The sequence below is a fragment of the Octopus bimaculoides genome, chromosome 8 (assembly GCF_001194135.2).
Source record: "Octopus bimaculoides isolate UCB-OBI-ISO-001 chromosome 8, ASM119413v2, whole genome shotgun sequence".
Classification (NCBI taxonomy): Eukaryota; Metazoa; Mollusca; class Cephalopoda; order Octopoda; family Octopodidae; genus Octopus; species Octopus bimaculoides.
This window is the reverse complement of record NC_068988.1, coordinates 16,506,906-16,529,188: the sequence shown is the minus strand read 5'-3', so window position 1 is coordinate 16,529,188 and position 22,283 is coordinate 16,506,906. Positions and strand designations below refer to the sequence as shown.

At 34.2% G+C, this 22,283-nt stretch overlaps 1 long non-coding RNA gene across 1 annotated transcript in view; it reads right to left on the bottom strand.

The window, feature by feature from the left end:
- LOC128248550 (uncharacterized) overlaps positions 1-22,283 on the bottom strand; it is an 808,814-nt gene that overhangs the window by 749,340 nt on the left and 37,191 nt on the right. The gene's annotated exons all lie outside the window — the stretch shown is intronic.

Genomic DNA, 22,283 nt, shown 5'->3' with positions numbered 1-22,283 from the left:
TGATTACTGTGGTCGATGTAATCAAGTCTAGTAATCACTCCTCCTACAAATTGCAGGCTTGGTGCCTATAGTAGACAAATTATTATTATCCTGTGTCCGTAAGCAAAAGCAGGGTGTTGTACACATTTGTCTTAGTGTGTTTGTCTGCGGGTTTGCAAAATTACTGGAAAGCGGCTGAATGAATTTTCACCACATTTGCCAGAAATGCTCATTGGGTGAATTATTCGAAATGATGAACATTTAGTTTGATTACCTTTAAAAGAAAATTTCTCTTAAATTAAAAATAATTGAACTTACGAATTTTCCGATAAGCACGTGGTCATATTATCTTGTTCATTTTCTTTTCCATATGAATTAGCGTGTGTATAGATCATGGTGTAGCTTCGCGCATTGACACGTGTGGGTGCATACATACATAGATATGCGACTATCTGTGTGTGTGTGCGTATGTGTGTGTGCGTATGCGTGTGTGAGTGCGTATGTGTGTATGTACAGTGAAATATTCGTTTATACACGACTTCATTTCTTAATTTCACGGCAGCATAAATACCTATAACGGTGATATTTAAAAAAAAATTAAATCGAAGTCACAAATTTCCTCATAAGCAAGTGGTCATATTATATATTTTTCTTTTTACTTTCTTTTGCATATGAACTGACCCTCGACTGCGTGAGTATAGATCATGGCTTATGCGCTTAGACGAGTGTGCGTACATACATACTCTGTGTGCATGTGTTTGTGTGTATGTGTGTGTGTGTGTGTGTGTGTGTGTGTGGACGCTTACGTGTGTGTGTGTGTTCACTGATGGATTCGAGGGTTTCGTTTATTTACGAGCTCATTTCTGAATTTTCCCGGAATAGAAGTACTTTAAAAAAATAATTAACTCAGCTAAATTAAAAGTATGGGTAAGCAACGCATGTAGGTCACATGTGCACAGGGTATGCATCGCACCTCTGATGCCTTTTTCGTTCATTATTATTATTATTATCATCACTTATGGTTCTCTTTCGTTATAACACTATACCGGCTTACACTCTGTGTTGAAAATTGATAATGACCAACATTAAGTAATGGTCAGACACGCTTTTAACATGCTGACATTCTGCAAACAGCAAAATCAGAATAAATCGGTTCTTCATTTGTGTGCATGTATATATATATATATATATATATATATATATATATATATATATATATATATATTAATTTCCTCTTTGTTCACAATATTTGTTATTGTTCATATTGATGCTGATTCTGCTTTCTCTCACAGTCAAAATAAAACCAATTTTCAATACATAATATACTTTGATTTGCTCTTTGATTCCTCGCAGATTTAATCTTTCATTTTTACACTGTCTAGACCCAGAAAAAAAAGATCACAGAAGTCCATATAAATGTACACAGTATGTATGTATGTATATAAATAAATATTTTAAAATTGGAAAATACAAGCCTCTATTGAATATACTGGCGTCACAAATTTAAATTACCCATTCATTTGAAAATTGTAAATAAAAAAAATTTATATGCTGTGTGTTTTCCCACATTTTGGTATTTTTAGTAAAGCACATAATACGTTCAATAGCATATGGTTTGACCCGTTACGGAGCAATGCGAAAATAAACATTATTCTAAATTAGTTAAGTATAATCATTACATGATGTTTATTATGCTTTTAACTTTTAATTTTATTTGAATTACGCAGATAAACATTTCTGGGTCATTGGTTTATTCTTGCTATATTTGTTCTATATTTGGACAACATGAATATATATTTTTTGTATGTGTTCATTGTTTATAGCAATTTACTTATCCACACACACTTACCAATACACACCCATACACATTATATATGCGTGTGTGTGCGTGTGTGTGTGTGTCTATGTGTGTGTGTAACCATTGAGCTCTGTAAGATATATTATATAGATTACTATAAATACAAAGGACACAAATTACAAAAGCCAAACCATTGAATAAATCTGTTTTTACTAGGCTGAAAGAAGTTTATGTTTAGGAATGGAATGCACAATAAAAATATGATTACATGAATGACAGAAACAAGGAGGACAACGAAATCATGAAGAATAAACTAATAAAAAAGAAACTGCAAATTATTCAATGTCATCTCATAGTTTTTGGATCACATGTAAAGCATGGGATACAATGATCAATGAGGTCCGTTTTCATAGTGTTAAGAGAATAGGTGATATATTTTTATTGCATAGTACGTCGTAAAATGACGAAGGTCTTCTCCCGAATGAAGAATTAAACTTGGTAGAGAAAGCTGATAATTCGCTCATCAGATCATTTGCAGTCTTGCTACTTAGATCGACTTGCTCTTCTTTACGTTGAGAAAATGACAGTTATGTGATAGCTCCAATGACACATCATAGCACATTGAATGCCGGACCCCTCATCTGATTCTCTGTGCCACTTAATCAGCTTAACTACCGGTACATTATCCTAAATCGCTACGCTCGGAACTCTACCACATATTTAAATCTGTTTAAGATATATATAACTTAAGTTGATTTCATCTTCACGGTACTTTATTGCGTATTTTGTTCAGAGGTAAAACTTACCAATTATATGTTATTATATATAATACATATATTATAATGTAAAGAACACATAGAGCGAGATAAGAGCAGTGATGTAAAGCTTACACATTTGTAAAAAATCGTATGTAGTACCAGGTTTCTATCTCTGAATGTTTCTTTTTAATTATGAAAAAGCAAATCGTACTACTTAGCTTTTCTCGTGTCATTTTAATGATTTAAGACTGGAAAATTTATACCTCTGCAATTTCTTTAATTAAAAGCAATTTTTTCCATCCTTGTGTACTTAATTCAGCCATGCAATTGTCCATGAGAGTATAACGTGAATGTTACCCGCATATCTTGTTATCGAAATTTTAACGACACCTTTCGGTAAAACAGCAAATTCTATCTAGCAGAATCATCGAATACATGCGAAGCTTAATGATGCTTACCGCAGTAGAAGGAATCTTGAAATGAAATTGATAATTTACGCCATGCTGTTTTCTAAATTAATCGAGCCAAGTGTTTGCTGTTGCATTATTAAGAATGTTCATCAACTTATGAGTAATAATTCTAAAATTAATAACAAAGCTATTCAGGCTTAATAAAACACGATAACGGCACTTCATGTGTGCAACATTTTTAGATTGGCTATTTTGAGAGGATTTCTAAAACCTGAATTAATTTCTATTGTTTTGTTTCATATTTCATATAAGGAAGCATTTTCTTATTTTTCGTTCATTTTTAAAACTTATGCTACTACTATACTCTGAAGTCTTTCAGGTTCTAAAATATTATTTGTTCTATGCACTGCAACATTTTGAATAACTCCAAGGAATTGAAGTTAACTCTGGTGAGTGATGAAGTTTGATTTTTCGGGGAACTGTTAACTCATAAATCGCATTTTTGTATATAATAATACATCTAATTTTTTCATCTATGCAAATATTCAAACACGAAATTCCAAGGTATGGATAGCCTACATTGAATCACAGGACAAATACTCTCTTTCAGGAAAGTCAAAATATATTGAGATGTTTTGTAAATGTAAGAATTAATCGGCTCACTTTTCGTAAAACAGCCCAATCCAAACCCGCACTTTACACCATTCGAGTTTTCTTTGTAATATGAATATTTCACAGGAGTATAGCTTTTGTAGCATTGCATTAGTAAGTTGACATGTAATTTTCATTAAAATTTACATTGAAGTTCATTAAATTGACTACATATTTCCTGTCACAAGATCACGTCTTTCTAACGGAATAAAGAGAAAGGTTCTGGAGGAAAGTTTTACTCGATATCACACTTCAGAATCTATTTAATGTTGGCTGTTGTTTCTAGAGTGTTGTGTTACTTACCACGACTTCAGTTATGCGATGGTACTTTTTCGGTATCTATTCGAGAACTTGACTCAAGATGAAGAAAGCTGGAACACTTCTATATGGCATTCCGTTCGACAATTTTTAAATTCCACTAATCTAATGCCCCTACTTTCATTGTCTATCGAACTCTAAAGAGTGTCAGATTAAGTTGGCTTTGGCGTAAATTACAGAACGGATAATCAGATCAAATACCACCAGACGCTCATTCTAACATTGTAAAACATTGTAAAAGGCTGCCAATTCACAGGTTCCATCCAAAAGTATAGTTTTGTGCCTACGTTGGCTATCAATGACGGATGGTCATCGACAAATTTGATGGAGTACTTGTCAAAATACTTTCAGCTATAAAGTTATGTATGCTTACCATCTGAGATCAAATACCAGTGCTATACTGTAGTCGAATACAATGTCAACATCACTGGTATGCTGTTATTATCTTTGACTAAATTCGTTAGCGTGTATCAGTGACCGACTGCAGTATAAACTGTAGACCATGCTCCTGCGTAAAACCTTTGTGACTTTGTATCAAGTGTATGAAACATTATTTATCTGCATCTTTTTGTCGCCACTTGTAACAGTGATTTGAAAATTAAACATTCAGTGATGTACAATTCAAATCTATATTAACATAAGTTTTTTTTTCTTCCATTTCCTTTCCATTTTTAGAACATACATATCTGACGATAATGCATGTTTATTTCTAATAGGTATGCATTATTATCTGAATAATTTTTTCCCTTGTGCTCCTTGCGACAAACGGTGATCAGTTACCCTAAATGCATACAAAGTATGCTGTGACATATTCCGTGCTTTATCAACCTGTGAGATTTATCAAGCATGTAATATGCCACCTATTTTGTTCTGTCGTTTATTAGAACCGACAGGCATCCCGACCTATGAAGGACCTTTTCACTAAACAGGAAAATAGTGACAATGTAATTAATTGCTTCTTTAAAACCTCACATATTTGTTGCGGTTACTTAATGCGCAATGCTTAACTACATGCTTTAATTTCTTGTTGGAAGATTTTGATTCTATTCAGCCATAATAAAACTCTTTACTCTTAGCTAGTGTTGCGATGTTTATTCATAAATTTTTCCTCTGTCCAAATTTTTCAGAGGTTTTTGTTATCATGTTAGCTTTGCAAAATGTTTTTCTTAGATTTTCGCTTTTTCACAATTTCTTATCAACAGTCTGCCACTTTAGCTACTCTTTTGAACTCGGTGGATTGCTTTAAGACAAAAACTGTTTTATATGTGTGAATGAGTGAGCTACAGAGAAAGACAGCGAGTGAGAGAGATGGGGAGAGAGAGATCATGTTTGTGTGTGCTTGCAAGAAAGGGAAGGAGATAGAGCATGTGTTTTTCGGTGTTTTGGATTGTTTGTATCAGTTTGCTAACGCAGTTTCATAGCTTCTTCTAAATTCCTTTCATTCCACGTGGAGCATTGGCAACAGTATGCATTTCTTCCCAGGTAAATGCCTGCCACTGTTTCAGCTAAGGTACACCTTCCCCATGTTGTTTTTGGTCTGTTACAATTCCGTCCCTCTTGAGTTGTCTATTGGAAGGTTTGAATTGTATTACTAGATAGAGTTTCCGTAGGTTTGCACCCCAGCCAACCCATTGTCTCCTCCTAATATTCATTTCGCTAGTTTGCTGGTACGTCCATTCTCATAAGGCTATTTGTGGGTCTATCTTGCTACTTTACCTGAAGGATGTTCCGGAAACTTGTTGAGGGCAAACTTACTCAGACTCTTCATGGTTACAGGGGAAAAGTCTCAATGTCGATGTTAAAGACTGAAATTTGTTTTACTTAAAGCAGGCTGTGATGTTTGGGAACGTCTGAACATCTTGAAGGCAACTGTAGCTTTGCAATCCTTGCTTTTAAATGATGATCTATTCCACCTTTTTCATTGACAACGCTTCCCAACTATGTCACATGACTGACATCTTCACTTCCATCTGTTCTGACTGTGAACCTGATATCATTGCCTGCATGCACTATCCCGTCTTTCTTTCACCTCAATTTTGGTGTTCATGGCAATTTTCATAGATGCTAACCTCATTACTTGGACCTTCTCTTGCCTGTCAATGCAACACCGGGACGTTATCGGAGAAGTCGATATCTTCTAGATTGTTGAATAGGGACGATTGTGCAACTCTGGGTTGTAATTCGGTTACTTCTTTCATTACGCAAACAATTCAGCTGCCACAAGAAAAGCAGCGATAAATAGTAGACGTCCTCGCTTCACGCCATGAGAACACTGAATGGTTGTGTCCGAATTCTATAACGTACAACTTATGGTGTTTATCGTGTCATGCTTATACTTGTAACTTCTCGAAACGAAGTAATAGTTTTGTCTCTGATACCAACATTTCAAAGCGATCTGCACAGTGTATGCTATTAGATGCCTTCCCATAATCGATAAATGTCACGTACATCTAGGTCTTTCATTTCAGTGAGTGTTCGATGACCGTTAGCAATGTAGTTCTTTGCTCCGTGCATATCGCTCCTTTTGGAATACTGCCTGCTCATATTCGTAAACGTTTATGTTGTAGTTTATTCGATATTTTCTGACTTCTATTAAATAGTTTTAAACTGTTTACGATTGCAAAGAGCCCTTAAATCTTTTGTTTAGTTGTTACTTTAACTAGAATCTGTTTTCTTATGTGTGTATGTGTGTGTGTGAGTGTGCGCGCGTGAGCCTGTCTGTCTGTGTGTATGTGTGCGTGTCATTTAATGTTTCCTTTCTGATTTTTTGTCGACAAATCACTTACCGCCCATTTGAAAATATTATCACTCATCATTTAAAAAGCTACAGTACTGATACTCGTCATCTGACTTTCTTTACAATTCAGATCTGTTACACCCTAACATTTTCCTTATTTTCTGTTGTACATTGTGTGAAACATTAATATTTCACTTACGTATTTTGTCTAATATTTTTTTTTTATCATTTTTGTTTGATATAACATAGATTTAGTGTCCGTATCTCCTTTTCCTTTCTTCAAGGTTACGTTGACTCTCTTTTCTAAGCCACATCCAATACCAATGGTACAACTCCAAGCTATTCTTATACAAAAGATGGTTGATTTTCATTCCATAGCTCTTTGTCTGCACGCAATCTAGTTTAGTTTTTATCCTTTTTTGATTTGAGCGCAAATCAAAAATAGGTAGAGAGATAAAACCACACTGGAATATTTTTCTAGTAGCAATTGGGTATTTTTTTTTTTTTTAGCTTCCCGTTATTTTTGTGTATGTCTACATAACCCTTTACAATTTGCTCATGCCGAGTTTAATTGCAATTGCTTGTTATTGCTGTTACTTTAAGATTTCATCATCAAATCTTGGATCATGGAAAAGTCCATACAGAACTCAGAAAGTCCTACTTTGAGAACATTTGTTTGCTATTGCCTTTTTGGCAAAAAGGTAGGTTTTTTTTTATTATTTCGTCTATTTGTTTATTACCAATTTCTGTATTTAGATATTATCATCAACACAGTTTTTGTAGTTAAATAAGCTTTCGGAAACCAAAATATTGTAGATTTGTCGTATTTTATGATTTCTTGTTTCCTTTTTTCTATGCCAGATTTTCCAGTCAGTGAAGCAGACTTGAATAATTTGTTTGTTCATTTTTCTCTTCCAATATGCTATCAAATAATTTTGCTATTACGCTATGTGTAATTATTATTACTGCTAGATGTTTGAGATTTCTAGGATTTTATCATTCCCTATGGCCATCTGATATCTTTTCCTTACTGAAGCGGCTGAGCTATTTATTGAGGTGGGATATACACGTAAGTGCGGTATTCATACTGTTAGACAAGATATTCCCTTGTGATAATTTCGCTCTCTATACGCTTCCACGAAATTATTCTGCTTTTAATATTACATTGCTATCCATTTTGCTTTGCCTTGTAAATATAAACGTTTTAAGCTCGAGTGGAACTCATTTTTGTAAACTGTTTTCACTGCCGTCATCAACCTCATTATCTCCATCATCAACGTATGCAACGCCATGTTCCCACGGTGTGTGCAGTATAGTGTTTTGACGCTGTAGTGTTATCTCCGTTTACTCCATCCGTCCTCCCTTTGTTGTAGAATTTATAGTCTTTTATGTTATTCTACATACATCCTTCCAACACTTCTCCAACATATAATTCACAACTTATTCTACAGAGTAAATAATCACATCACATCACGATATCGCAGATACTGCACTGAACTTTTCGCAGGGACAAACGTACAGGTGTTTTTGTAGTTTTCCACAAATAATATGACCACTTTGAGAAAATAATGGCGCTAGCTCACTTTTTACTCTGAAATTCCATTCACCAAACTTTATTCTATGCTGACTCACTGTTTGTGAGATGTGGAACAAAATACCCACATTTAGTGCTAGTGTTGCATTTCTTTTCTACGGTGTGTTGGTACACAGAAGACGCGTTCAAATAACCGCTTGCTTTATCTTTATATCTGGTATGATGAGTTCATATCTATTAGTCATACAGCACAACTAACTCAGAGTACAAATGGCATTAGAACTCCTAAATTGTAACGACTAAAACTAGCTACATTTCTAAATACATTACGAGCCTTAGCTTTTAAAATAATCCACGTAATTAAGAATATTAACTCTTAAGACTTTAATTTTGTTGAATTGTATCTTCTTTTAGTGTTAAATTCGAAGTTATTATAGTTATAGCCCTTTAGGCTGAACCCTACGCGATACACTGCAGTCATAAGAGACATTAATATTTTCTGTGTAGTCTCATGAAACGTATTAGCAATTAATACAAGATCATCTGAAAAATTTGCTGCAGTTTCATTTATGCATGGGTAGTTTGAGGCAGGCAACGTTTACTATTTAACGTATATAGCGGCACTCGAAGTATATAATCTTGATAGAAACGAAGTGTGCTTAAGTAACACCATAAAAAATTCCTGCAATCAGAAAAGAAATCTCTGTTTCACCACCAGAAGTGTGAACAGGGAAGATTCAATATCTGTAAAGCAATGTAATGGCATCAATAATCTGCTAAGGCATACTTTATAGCTAGAGTCTCTCAAATATTTTCATTCAATGAACATAATGGAAAGCCTATTTAATATTCACAAATATTAATATCGCTTCTTCATTGAAATTAGTTATTTTTGCAATGATCCATCGAATTATCAATATCTGAATCAAGGTTGATTTGGCAGGACAAACCCATTTTAATTTTTCATTAGAATCTGTTCAACATTTGCTAGACGACGATTTAAAATTAACTTGTTTTACGGCTTTGAAGCAATGAGGAGAAAAACTATCCTACAATAGTTAGTTGGCAGTATGATGTCTGTTTCTTTTGAAATGCAATTACTTGTCACTTTTATGCAAACAGATGGATATAATGAGTTCAAACTTTTCTCGTTTCAGATACGAAATAGTTGTCATAATATACAGACTATTTCCATATGATACTAGGGATAATATCAGAAGTAAAGTCATGGATTGTTATAAGAGAATTAAGCTCAGTTTTGTTAAACGAAATTAATATTTCTGAAATTTGAAGGATGACAGGAAGCACACATTTTAATATTTCTCCATTTGCGGCATTTCTTGCAGCATATACGTTCTATGGTCATATGCCGCCAAGGTCAGTTTTGCTTTCATCCATTCGGGTTTAATAGAATTAATATCAGATGAGTCCTGGAGTTGATGCAATTGACCTACCCCATCACTTAAAATTGCAGGCCTTATGCACACATTTGAATCCATTATTGTTGTTGTTGTTTCTAGTTGTTTTTGTTACTCGGAATGCTCGAACGGTTTCAATATTATATCATTTAGTTCATGAAAAGTGCTGCGTGTTTGTTGTTCAACTACTCACAATTTAGGGGCAACTGATGATTTGAATCTTTTCCCATAGTTTTTCCGGCGGAGTCAGGAAAAAAAGGAAGTGGGATAAGAATCTACCAAAGTACATGATTGGTACTTTATTTTTGAGTCCCGCACTGTAGGAAAGTAGTTTAGCTGCTTTTAGTGCAGAGTGCAAAAACGGAGAACAAATACCCAGAGGAGCAATACAACTTGATTTTCAAGTGATTCTGGCATACATACATACATACATACATACATACATACTTGAGTTTATACATACATATTCATACAGGCATATGTAAAAAAAAATACTGGAGCAGTTTTGACTCAAGAAAAAACTTCCTGTCAATTTTTTAGTGATCAACTTGAATTATGAGAAAAACCTCGATAGATAAAAGAACATGCACATATTCATATAGGCATCAGCACATACATATATGCAAACATAAATGCTATTTTCGATAATTTAGTATGAATTTATAGCAATCATAAGATTAACATTGCGTTGCTGGTTTCAAGATTTACTACACATTAAGCGAGGCTATGAATGATTTTTAAAACCAACGCTTAAATTCAAGTTTTGTTAATAGTATCCGCGGATGATAGCATCTAATGAGCTGTCTTGAGAACAATTGTGCGTTTAACAGGTCCGATATATTGCAGTAAATGTCGAAATGCTAGGAGCACTATAAAATTATGTTTCACTGTTTCTAGTCAATTTCTATCTTACATCAGATAATGATAATATATTCTAATTTATTCTTTACGATACTGCTACTAAATCTAAGTTCGTGTGTTTGAGGATTGGCAGGCACCAATCAATTGATGATCAATACACGAAATAAACAATTCAGTTCAGAAACGTATGGAATAATGGAGACTCACAACAGTCTGCCGAACTATTCGTAACGATTCGTACTCTTTAATAAAATATTAGCCTTAACCGACTAGGGAGAACGAGTAATCTTTGCATTTATGTTTCTTCTCAGGGTAATGGCTGCATAAAGGGGATTCAATAATGTGTTACGATTGAAACTGAATTGCGGATTTTAACTGCTACTTTCCCCCAATTTATGGACCTCGACATGTCAAAAACTTATAATTGCAAATGCAATTATTTTTAAATCACAAACTTATGTGATTTAAATGCATAACCGATAGATGATCAAGTCTCGCCAACTCGTAACGAATATTCACCCATCTACATGCTTATATAAAATCTAATGCCGCCGAGATCTATAAAATAAGTACCATTATCGGTTTATTCCCTTCCCTGAAGTTGCAGGCCCTGTACCAAAATTTGCAATCAATATTGGTATCAAATTTTGGTGCAGGGAGAGTAAATTCGGGGGAGGTATTAACTCGAGTACATCGACCCTAGTACTCGAGTGGTTCTTGTTTTATCGACTTTGGAAAGATGACGGGAAAAGTTGATCTTGGTGGAATTTGAACCCAGAACCGAAAGACGGACGAAGTGCCGCTAAGCATTTTGCCCGGCGTGAAAACGACTCTGGCTGTTCGCAGCCTTAGATAGAGAGAAATTTTAACACATACGCACGTACATATGCATAACCCTACCACACACATACACACATATTTATACACATATATGTATGTATATATAGAATCGTATTATTGCATAGTAATCGACAAACAGTGTGTATGTATGTCAGCATGTATATATGTGTGTGTTGCTGAGTTGAGGATCTGCAATATATTAAGAATCTCGCATTGACTATTGTGTTGTCATCTTTATGTTTAGATAATAGTAGCTAATGAAGATGAAAGAATATTAATTTGAAATTTTGTCACAAGGCCAGAAATTAAAGAGGAGGGAGATAATCGATTTCATCGACGCCAGTACTCAACTGGTACTTATATTATCGACCCCGAAAAGATTAAAGTCCAAGTCGACATCGGTGTAATTTAAACTCAGAATGTGAAGACCAGAAACATGCTGTTAAGCATTTAGCCGGGCATGTTAAAGATCCAGGCGGCTCGCCACCTGAAGATCAATGAATATCGCCACCATGGACCCCAGGCAAATTCGAAGATATTTATTTCTATATAGGGACTCCCAACGTGAACGAAACTTATTTGAATTTTAAATTACTTCTCATAAATGGGGAAAATAGTTTTGAATTTATTATGGATTCTTAATTAAAAATAAAGCATTTCTTTTTTCTTGTTCAATAACATTAGACAGAAAATAAATTTCATTCTACTGGCATTTGAACTTTAAAAAATGTAGGACACTCATACATATGGAATCATCTTTACTCTGGATTACATTAAATGAGGTTCTTCGATACTTGTATTACATTTTAACAATAATGTAATGGTAATATAAATAACAGGGAGAAATCGTGAATTTTAACATCTATAATAATTTTCATATATTATCTCGCATTTATGCTCCCATTTTCAAAACTTTCCACATTTCCTATAGAATATATGATCTCCCGAAGGCAGAAATGACTTGAATAGATTCGAATCAGCATGACATATTGTGAGCATCAATAATTCACGTTGGTTTCTAACATTCGTGTTTGATTTTTGTTTTACTTGTAATTCATTTATTATACTTTTTTTACATTCTTTATCACCGCTTGCTTTCTTCGTGTAGCTTTTTCTATGATACATTCGATATAATAATATTGTGTATTGACAAATGCTTCAATTAGATACTGGGTAGCTATTTTCATGCTATTAATGCAATGTTATTGTTCAACTCTATAAAAACACATCAAGCATGTGATATCTGTAGACTGTTTAAACATGTGAACACATTAATCGTTCGTATCAACATGGGTTACCATAATAATCTATATTAAAAGATTATAGTGAAATGTAAAGATTTAATATGTGCGTTCGAGTTTTCCTGTAACCGGTCGATGCTTGCCCTATTATAATTTAAATTATGTTTCACTAGTAATACTCCTGGAAATCCCACGGTTATTTTGAAGAATTTAAGATAGCTGGAAGCTTAAGGAGTACCACAAAATACAGCGTTTCTTTTCATTTCTTTTTTTAATCTGCAAATATTATACTGGAGATGGTGTAATATTTGGTGTGTAGAATCACACAATTCACTCTGCTGTAGAAATGAGTTGCAACGTCACAGGTGCCAAGCTGTATCGGCCCCTTGCCTTTCTCTTGGATGACACTGGTAGCGTGGAGAGGGGAGGCCGGTATGCATGGGCGACGACTGGTCTTCCATAAACAACCATGCCTGGACTTCTGCCTTGGAGGGTAACTTTCTAGGTGCAATCCTACGGTCAGTCATGTGTGTGTATTTGTGTATGTGTATGTATGTTTGCATATATGCATATATACTTATACACATATATACATGTAGGTGAATGTGTGTGTTTGGCTTCAACTCGCTGGACATGCAGTAACTTTTCCCTGCTCAGTCCCTCCGAGACTGTTAAGTTTGATATCATAGATGCTTCTCAAGAACCTGAATAACTCAAAACTGGAATCTAAGATGTGTGATCGGATAGAATTCCAGTGGGCCGATACTCCATGAATAAAGAGCTAGGCGTAGTGATTAATGCAGAGCCTATCAAGGTTCGATACGTAAAGAAGCACGAGAAGATGTGAGACGATTGTGTCGGGAAAAGGAAAAGTTACCATAAGTCCAGTTAATTCTGAAAAGCAGAAGCTAACCGAGTAGAGGTAAAAAGAAAGCAGTGACTGGAGGCATTGTGCCTGTGGACCTGCAGCTGAAGCGTGTCTGCTAGTGTCATTATGGCAATTGATCGAGTAATCCTTTTCTGGCTGTTGTGTATTTTTCTGGTAACAAAATTTCCTAAAATGTGAAACTAGTACTCCTCTGTAGGTCTCGTCTGAGCTTATGGTGTGTCCATAATTTAGTGAGGGTGAATATAGTTTGGCCCTGACAAGAAGGGTAGTCGTTTGGCGCGATGTAAGTCTAAGTTAGGAATCTGTTTCTACGAGATGCGATCCTCAGTGATAATGAGACGTGATAACGGAAATGTGTCAGGGATTTTTGTTAATTGTTATAAGTAGACTTTGTATATTTCACTGATGACAGAAAGATTGCTATATGACCATATTAAGATATTTTTAAGGTGTCTGTTAATGGAGTATGTGTGGATTTGGTGTGTGAGTTTAAAATGCAAGCGCTTGATAATATTGTTAAGCAACATATGGGAAGAATGAAAGCAAGTTCGTAAGAACAAAAATCACACTCTGATACTAAATTTATTATACTTCAATGTGAAATGAAATATACTTGTTTATTAATGACTAACCTAAAAGAGTTTAATTATACTTGCATCATAGAATTTTCTTTCCAAAATTTATTTATTAGAAAGGTAGTTATTACTATTCGACACAAGGCCAAAGAGGCTCCATTACTTTATTTTATGGGCAGCTAAAAAATGAAATTGTCCTCTACGGAATTTGAAGGGCGTAAGTTCGTCAGAGCAAAATATACTGTTCTATCAATTCTGTAATGTAACTATCGTCAGAAACCGTTAATACTACTACTACTACTACTAATAATAATAATAATAATAATAATAATATGGGGGAAGCGATTAAGTCTATTACATCAACCCCAGTTTGTAACTGTTACTTATTTAATCGACCCCGAAAGGATGAAAGGTAAAATCGACCTCGGCAAAATTTGCACTCTGATCGTGAAGACGGACGAAATGCTGCAAAGCATTTTGCCCGGCGTCTTAACGATTCTGCCAGCTCGCCGCCTTAATTATGATAATAATAATCTTTTCTACGATAGACACAAGGCCTGAAATTTGGGGGAGGGAGATAGTCGATTACCTCGACCGCAGAACTCAACTGGTACTCTGTGTATCGACTCCGAAAGGATGAAAGCAAAGCTGATCTCAGCAGAATTTGAACTCATAACGTATCTGCAGATGAAGTACCGCTTAGCATTTCTCCCCCCGACGTGCTACCGATTCTACCAGCTCGCCACCTTTATATATTGATGATGATAATAATAATAATAATAATAATAATAATAATAATAATAATAATAATAATAATAATAATAATAATAATAATAATAATAATAATGAAGATAAGGATGATGGTGATGAGAATGGAATGACTATTAACATTCATGTACAACATAAAATATGAAGATATGAAATGTTCCATACCGGCTAAACGACTCGTGTGTTCTCAAACATAGATTCATGCAAAACAATAAACGTTGACGTTTATCGAAAATGAATGATTACCATGTCCTATATATATATATATATATATATATATATATAATGACTAGGATTAGAATATCAGAAGGCTGAACGTAATAATCATGTGCAGCAAATATCCTCTGAAACAAATGTATTTCACTTCGATATATTGATATTAATGAGAATAACAATGCAATAATTGATATTAATGAGTAGAACAATGTAATAGTAAAAGAACACTTTCATTTTTAAATAATAAAACAAAAGCTAACAAATGGAAAACATTTATCAAATTATAGATTTAGCAAATCATGTGTGTTTGAATGTGTTCAATGATGTACGGAAGAAACAAAAATCATAATGGAAATTTTCTTATGGAAAATTTTTCTCTTAGATGAGGAAAAAAAATATATCGAGCAGCTTACGTTAGCGATTCAGGCACAAAGTGAAATATTTTCAATGTCTCTTAATCTATTGAGATTGTCTCCCCTTTATTTCCTAAGTCACTACTGCACACAAATTCTGCTAGGATTTTGTTTTCTTACTTTTGCTAATTACAACATATCAATATAATAAGAATTAATTTAGTATGACCTTCACTACATTCACACTTAATTCATTTATCTCAATTCGTTCAATTTCTGTAGTGAATTAGTCTTAAGAGAGCTGTGTTCAATATATTTCAGAGTCAATAAAAGGTACTGGCTCAAGTCTGTGGATTAGTGGAGATATTAAAGTGCTGAATGTGCCCTTTCCGGTGAGTATTCCAACTGTTTGTTTCCTAATAGTAAATAACGCCTGGAATGGTATTTTCACCAAGCTGTATCGGCCTTAAGTTACCTTTCTTTGAATTAGTGCGGATAGATATGCATTCACGAGCAGCTAACAGACTTCCAGACAAATTCTTATCCAGACCTATGCATACGTGAACCTATGCATACGTGTACTTGGTCAAACTTGTCAAATGGGGGTTAATAATGCCTTTTGACTATTTTAGCTATTTTCACTGATTAAGTATTGGTTATTTTATATTTCGTAAATTCATTAAGAAGCAAGGAGCCAAACGGTTCTTTCTATCGAAAGTGTTTTAAAGTAATCACTTACTTTATCCATCATTCAATATAAATAAATGATTCAAATATATTTAGTAAAATTGTTAATTTTACTTTGGTGCCTTAACCCTGTCTGTTAGCATTACAAATGAGGGCAGTATATTGATGTGAATCAAGTACGAAATATATTACTCCACATAATACTTACATAAACAAATTGCGTATACTCGGTCAAGCATTGGTATAGCAAACAGACATGTTTATCCCAGATAATATTTTGTATCAGTTAGGAAAATACCAATGATTTACATTCTATATATTATTGTGGGGCGTGTAGAATGCTCATTTCTGAAGCATTAATATAAGTATCCGGATGCATTTTCTTGGGAGAGATCTATATCGAATATATGTAGTAGAGTCTCAGTCTTACATTTAAAAAGTAATCTACTGCTCAACGAACATATACTATTTAAAGGCTTAATAGAATTTCCCACGGTTGCAATAACCTTTGTCCTTTAAAATGGAGTTTTAGCTACGTTTATAAGTACATGGACACTAGAAAGGTCATCAGAGATTGTGAGACGTGGTATATGTAGAATCTCTAGTGACTTTGGTGAGCCTTTGCTTTATTGGTAATATATTTTCCGGTTGCTTTGAATTTGGCCTTGAGAAGACGGGTGGGAGTGTTCTCCCAACGTTTGTATTGTAACGCTGGTTAAAATTCAGGTTCATTCATAAGTTTCGTAATCATTATTACGTGTCTCCTAAGCTTCAATAATGTGTAAAGATTTGTATTTGCTACTCTCGGAAATATTTTGATGCGAATAACAGGAAGCAGATCATTAATGGAGATAAGAAATAATTTAGTAGAGAAGCATAACTAGTTACATTATATAAGCTAGATACTGATGCGTGGGCATATGATGTGAATTTCCTATGGACGGTCACCTATGCATAAAGAATTTTGTGAAAAGCAAGTTTGAAAGACTTTGTGATGTTGGTGACAATCACATTTATTGAGTCTAAATTGTAAAATGGCAAAACATCATTTGTGTTTGCTTACAAAAAATAGTAAACTATAAGTATGAGCTTACAGAAGCGATTATTCTACTTACAACATAAGAATAAAAAGCACAGAATTAGGGGACAAGTAAGTCAATTAAATTCCCTCCATTAATTGACTGACAGTTTTAAGGCAGCGACCTGGTAGAATCGTTAAGAACGCCGGGCAAAATGCTAAGCAGGATTACGTCGTCTTTACGTTTGCAGTTGAAATTCAGCCGAGCTCCACTTTGTATTGCATCTTCTCGGGGAACCATAAAATAATCACTGGCTGAACACTGGGTTTGATATAATCGACTTTCCCTCTGTCCCGAAATTGCTCCCCTTGTGACAAGATTTAAAATAAATTCACCGGAGGTTATTTTCTCGACGCCGAAAATATGAAAGGTAAACTTAACTTTGGTAGGATATGAAGTGAGATCGTAGAGTGGAAATTAATGCCAGAAGTAATTTTTCTGTCACCCTTAAGATGAAGGTACCATTAAAACTGAGTGACCTGCAAATAAATCAGCCATTCAGATAAAAAAAAAATATATAAGGCCGAACCCACAATAAAGAGCCAATTCCCCGGTTGAATGAGTGCCAGTAGATATTCTCAATACTCTAGGAACTTATCCCTAGCATTCATTTCAACTCACCGTCAAACAAATCTGAATTCTACTATATCTTTAATCATGTGTTTATTCCATTATCAAAAACGCGGACCCGACACGCCAAAAAATAGACACATGAGTCTCTGTCTCTCTCTTTCTTTCTCTCTCTCTGTCTCTCTCTCTCTCACTCTTTCTCTCTCTCTCTCTCTCTCTCACACACTCTCTCTGTGTCTTTCTCTTTCTCTCTCTGTTCTTATTTTTTAATACTTAATATTCTCTCTACATTGATATTACTTTCAATAACTCACTGATTTTCTGCACATTTCGCAATTTTTCAAAGCAAACCATAACACTTTTGTAGCTGCAATAATATTTCCGAAGGATTTTTTTTTATAATGTGTGTGGATATGGTTGAAACCGTTATATATATATATTTTTTATGAAGCATTAGTGAATAATGTAATAATTGAATATAGTAATCTAACTTCATGTTGTGACGCAGAGAGCGGAATGTGTAAGCTATTCATGTCAACATTTACTCTAAAACATCTGAGTGTATCCATAGTAGTGAATGATATGCCTCTAAATGATAATTACCATTGTATTTCTGGAAGCATGATTGTTGTGGTAAGAAGTTTGATTCTCAACCTCATGGTTTGGGGTTCAGTTTCACATCACAGCGTCACATCTTGAGCATATGTCTTCCAATGCGAGCTCTAAAATTTGAGAGTGGATTTAGTAAAGAAAACTGAAATACATCCGCTATATATGTATGAGTACAAAAGTATATATATATGTGTGTTTGTTTTTGCCCTACGCCACCGCTTCACAACCGGTACTGATTTTTTAATTTCACGTTTCGGCAAGAGATCGATATAATACGTATCACACTTTAAAAAACATAAGGTTTGTTGGACCACAGGCTGCAAGGCAGTGACTCAGAATGGTCGCAATCCAATGATTAAAAACAAGTAAAAAACACAAAATGAAACAGGATTGTGATTTTGCTGAGATTTTGTACTCCGGAAGTTGGGATTATCGACACGAGAGGTTTTTCGTGTGTGCACTGATTCTTTCAGACGTTCGCTATATGATTTTAATTTTGGAATACACCGAGGCTCTCGAGACTTAAGGTTTTAAATGATTTTAGGATTTTTTTAAATATTCATATTGAACATCGTTTCAATATTATATTCCGACGTTCAAGGCGATGAGCTTGCAGAAAGGATAACGTGCCGTGTAAAATGGTTAACATTATTTTATCCGTCTTTGCACACCTATTTTATCGACTCCATCGCCCCACGCACAGACACACACCACCACCACCACATAGTGGAGGAGTTTGGATTAGTAGATAGAGTATTGGACACGAGATCGTAAGATTGTGGTTTCGTTTGCTGGCCCTGGTGACGACGCGTTGTGTTTTTGAACAAAACACTTCATTTCATGTTGCTCCAGTCCACTCAGCTGGCAAAAATGAGTAATCAAGCGACAAGACAGCGTCCCAGATGGGGAATATATACACCATGGAAACCGGACAGCAGCCCTTATGAGTCGACATGACACGCGAAGGTAACTTTACACTTTTAAATTCCTCCTCCCCGCTGAAACTGGTCAACAATATAAGTGGTAGCTTAGTGCTAGAGTCGAAGTAATTGACTTTGGTAAATACACTGGTTGTCTATTCTAGAACAACTACAAGCGTAAAAGCATAGCAATATCGTAGAGATGCGTCGACGCTTACTTAGACAAACACCAAGAATGCTCTGGGCAGAAACAGTAAAAGATTCTGAAGTCCTTAGACTAGCAACGTAATTAGCAACACAAAGGAAACAGACGTTAGGTTCATTTGACGCCGTATCAGAAAAAATCTTAAGCAATTGAAGACAACCATGGAATTGAAAATAAACCAGGAACGAGAGAGAGATAGAGAAAAAAAGGATTCTCGATGGGCCTGGCTAGATGGTTTCAGAAAGACATACCTATAATGTTGTAACTTTTGGAGAGGACCGTAATCAGCGTGCTTGTAGGTATGGAATATAAAAACGCATAAAAACGTTAAATTATTTAAATGAGAAAAAGAAGAGACTATAACGTACTTGTAGTTTCACATAATTAACTCATTCTTTTTTCCGATCATCTCAACATAAAACACACTTAACTACATGTAATGACTTGCAACAAGGCGGATTTTTTTCTTCTTTTTTTATATAAATGTTTCAGAACAAATTTCCGACATTTCACCTCGGAATAAAATACACCGTTTGAAAGACAAATAACCACAATTTTGTCTGCTATATAGACAAATTGTCTAAAATAACTGTTTAGTTTAGTAAGAGTTTCTATTTGAAAAACAATGGTTGTAATGTTTCATCAATATTGTTGTTATTATCGTTGTTGTTTTACAAGGTAATTACGAAGCTGTCATTATCTTTTGCGTAGCAAAACGTCTTTATATATTGTTTAGTACATATCTTTTATTTTAGTTATATAATGTTTGTATTTGGAAAAGAAAATGACTTGCAACTGAGTTTCGATGAGAAAATTAACATTTACTCAGTAAATAAATATAAATGAAAGTGAATTTTCATTGGCAAAATAAAACAGTCATACGACATAAAAAAATATAAAGCCAACTGAAAAGATTCAACTAAAGAAAAATATCAAATTACAGAGCTATTTGTCAAAGATATACATTACATGTAAATCTTTAGAAAAACATATATCAATTTATATATGATAAGAGAAGAGTGGTGGCTTCCACACAATCTCAAATAAAAGAAAAGTTACAACGACTCGAGCGAAGCTGGACGAACATAAGAATTTAGGCCAGAATTGCAAAATATCTAAGGTCATCTACTTTTTAACAATCTTAATAATACTAAAACTCAAGATGTTCGTTTGTTCCTGAAATATCTAAGTAATAGTATATTTTATCTTATTTTTTGTACATATATATTTTCATACTTTATGCAGTACAGTACGAATTTTTGTGATATTTGGACCTCTATTTATTAATGTAAACGATTAAACACAATTTCTCCTTGTTATTCCTTGACGAAAAAAAACGTGTCTTCTGTGACATCAACAGACATACACACACAGAGAATACACGTTCATATAATGAATGTCATGGCGTGTGAATCGACATAATCGCACGTACATTTACACACACATAGTATTCGCGCTCTCTCTCTCACTCTCTCTCTCTCTTTCTCTTTCTCTCTCTCTCTCTCTTCTCTATCACACTCTAAGAAAACAACAACGTTATCGTTTTGATGCACACAATATTCTAATCATTTAGAAATATTTTAAAGTGAATGTGATTTCAAAAATGTTAGTTGTTTGTAGAGTAAGAATTTATATTTTAACTTTCTTTAAACAGACAATATTTTTTATGTTTATTTTAATTATTTTCAAGTGAATACAATTAATTTTTTTTTTTGTGAGGGGGATATTTAAAAAGTATTTCAAAGTGAAAATGAATTTAAATATGTCATAAGACCCGTTCGTAAGCTCGGTGTGAAATATTTTTTTCCATATGATGAAATATCTGTGAAAAAAAAACAATATAATTTATTCAAAGCTGGCAAGTTTATCTTCAGTCAAAACGCTATGGCCATTATTTCAAAAGATAGACTTCTAAAATTCTGTTGCTGGGAAACTCAGACGATCCAGGTGACCCAATGGGTCATGGATAGTCTACAATGTTATATTACGATTGTATATCTAAAGCTTTCTCTGGATATTTATGGCAGAAGTGAAGTGAAAGACATCACTGAGAATATACAGGATTTTACGGATTGCATCCTTCTACAATATTTCTTTTCGTCAAGTAAGGAGGATGATAATTTATATTATTTGGTAGTGTCCCAGAATCATGTAGGTAAGATGTATCGGCAATTAAATATTCCCCAAAATATGAATGGAAAGTCTTTAATGGTTTGGGGCACTAATACAAGAAGTAGGCCGTTGCAAGATTTGAAATCGGAAGGCCAAATAAGAATTAATTTCTATCATTTTTCAATTCTGCCATCTACTATACTCAAATAATTAAATAAATACAGAAAACAAAATATTGTTTAGAAAACAATCTCTTTATATTGCAGCGGACCCTTTCTTGGCTCAAATTTAACAGATTTATGATGAAATATGTGTTAAAAAAACGTATAACGTATTCAAAGTTGGCAAGTGTATCTATGATCAGTCAAAACGCTTCACCATTATTTCAAAAGATACGCTTCTAAAACTGCTTCCTAAAACATTCAAGTGATTTTCTTTAAGTTGATTGACAAGCAACAAAACAAATTGATTGATATAGCCAACACAAGTATTTTTATATGTCCTGCTGAACTCATTAATTTCAAGAGAAATGCACTCAGCCAATTCACCTTGCAATCAGTCTTTGTTGTTTTAATTTGTTTATTTCTTGTTATGAATGAAAATTACGGTCACCTACCATAAATGAAGGTCATATTTAATAAATCTACACGAATATAGGCACGCACACACATACACACGCACACAAATATACACACGTACGCACAAACACACGCATAGATATATATGTATATATACATATATATATATATATA